Here is a 2,170-nt window from a genome sequence, read left to right as displayed (position 1 = left end):
GCCTTACCTTCCTCTCCTTTAGAAGGTTCTATACCCACCCAATTTATTCCCTTTTATTGTTCTGATGTTGTCATTTGCAGATTAACTGCTCTGATTCCCTGTTGTATTTCTTTTGGTTTTGGATAGTACTTGAGAGTTCATTTCCTAGATTGGTATCTGGCTGGTACGATCCTTTGTCCTCGATTCAGCCTGTGAGCTGAAATTGTTTTCAGATCGAAGAACTCCCTTTAGTAATTCTTGTAAGTTTGTTTTTTTTTTTAATATATATTCCCTTAATTTCTGTTTATCTGGAAAATGTCCTAATTTCACCATTATATATGAACGAGAGTTTTGCAGGATGTATTATTCTTGGCTGGCAATTCTTTTCTTTCAAGGTTTTGTAGATGTCATCCCATTGCCTTCTTGTTTGCTTGGTTTCTGCTGAATAATCTGAGCTTTGTCTTATTGTTTCTCCTTTGTATGTGACTTCTTATTTTTCACGAGCTGCTCTCAGGATTCTTTGTCTTTCGTTTTGGTGAGTGTGATTATGATATGCCTTGGTGATTTTCTTTTCAGCTCTGTTCTATATGGGGTTCGTTGAGCTTCTTGGATGGCCAGCTTTCCATCTTGCATGATATTGGGGAAGTTTTCTGTCAGCAGATCTTCAATAATCCTCTCTGGGTTTTCTGTTTTCTCCCCCTGTTCTGGAACTCTGATCACTTGAAACTTTTTGCTTTTGATTGTATCCCACATAATTCTCAAGGTCTCTTCATTTTTCTTTGTTCTTTTTTCTGAGTTTTCCTTGAACAGAATTGTATCCAAGTGTTTGCCTTCAATTCCGCTGATCCTGTCTTTCACTGTTTCAGATCTGCTCTGCAGCCCTTCTATGACACTGTCCATTTCTGAAATCTTGTTGTTTATCTTTTGGATTTCTAACTGTTGGTTTTTTGTATAATTTCTAGTTGTAAATTTATTTTGGCATTTTGTTCCTGCATTATTTTCCTGAATTCTTCCATTTTTTTGTCATATTTTCCATGAATTTGTCTTCCTTTTCTATGAATTTGTCTATTTTTTCCTCATTTTTGTCTGTGTTTTGCTTCAACACTTGGATAATTCTGAGTATTAGAGATTTGAATTTCCTATCAGGTAGTTGTAGTGCTTTTTCTTCCATTGGAAAGTCATCTGGTGTTTTATTTTGGATGCCTACTGAAACCATCCTGTCCTCTTTTTGTAAATGTTTTGATATTGTCTGCTCTCTTCGGGGCATTCAGTAGTTATTTTTCTCATTTATTGATTGTAGGGTTGTTTATTTCGTCCTCTTTTTTTAATTTGGCTATGTCTGAACAGGCAGGCTGTGTGTTCTTTGTTGTTTGCTCATCTGTGGGCATGATACTTTTTGCCTCCTTCTAATTGCCAGGGTCAGTCACTCAGATGTGGTACAGCAGGGCAGGTCTAGCTGAAGAGGAGTTGCTGGGATGGGTTGTTTGTGGCACTTATTACAGCAGCAGGGTGGGTCGGTAATCAGTGCCGGGCCGGTTCTGGTAGGCCGTACCTGTGCTGCTTGGTGGTGTGATGTTAAGTGCATCATGCAGGTAGGCAGGATGGAGGGGGGAGATTGTGAAGTGTGAAGATGGGTATGGGAGAGAGGAGAGAGAAACAGGAGCCAAAAACATACAAACAAACGAAAAAGAGTGCTAGGGGAGCTTGCCATTGGAGTGGAGAGATGAGAGACTATGAAATGGAGAAAAACAAAAAGGGGAAGAAGAAGAAAAAAGAAAAGAATGAATAAATAAAAATTTAGAAAGAAAAAAGAACAGCAAAGCTCCCAGGGATCTCACCGGTGCAGCTAAAAGATCTGGGGAAGTTGTTTCCAGGTGTTGAAGTACAGTGTAGCTGGAAGGCATAGAAGCATTCATTGTCAGGTATTCAGGGGACAGGAAGAGAAGGAAGGTATAGAGAGACGAGAAACTGAGTGATGAAGAAAGACAAAAAGGAAAAAAGAGGGAAAAGAAAAGAATACAAATCAACAACAACAACAAAAGAACTAGAAAAGCCCTCAAAAAAAAAAAACATGAAAAAGGAAATGCTCTCAAGGATCCCTCTGCATGTCTGCACAAGCTGAGGGGGTAGGTCCCAAGCCGCGTAGCACTGCCCAGCCAGAACAGGCTCCCAACTCGAGAAAAGAAAAAGA

Source organism: Trichechus manatus, unplaced genomic scaffold (genome assembly GCF_000243295.1).
Source record: "Trichechus manatus latirostris isolate Lorelei unplaced genomic scaffold, TriManLat1.0 scaffold00077, whole genome shotgun sequence".
NCBI lineage: Eukaryota > Metazoa > Chordata > Mammalia > Sirenia > Trichechidae > Trichechus > Trichechus manatus.
This window is presented reverse-complemented; position numbering follows the sequence as displayed.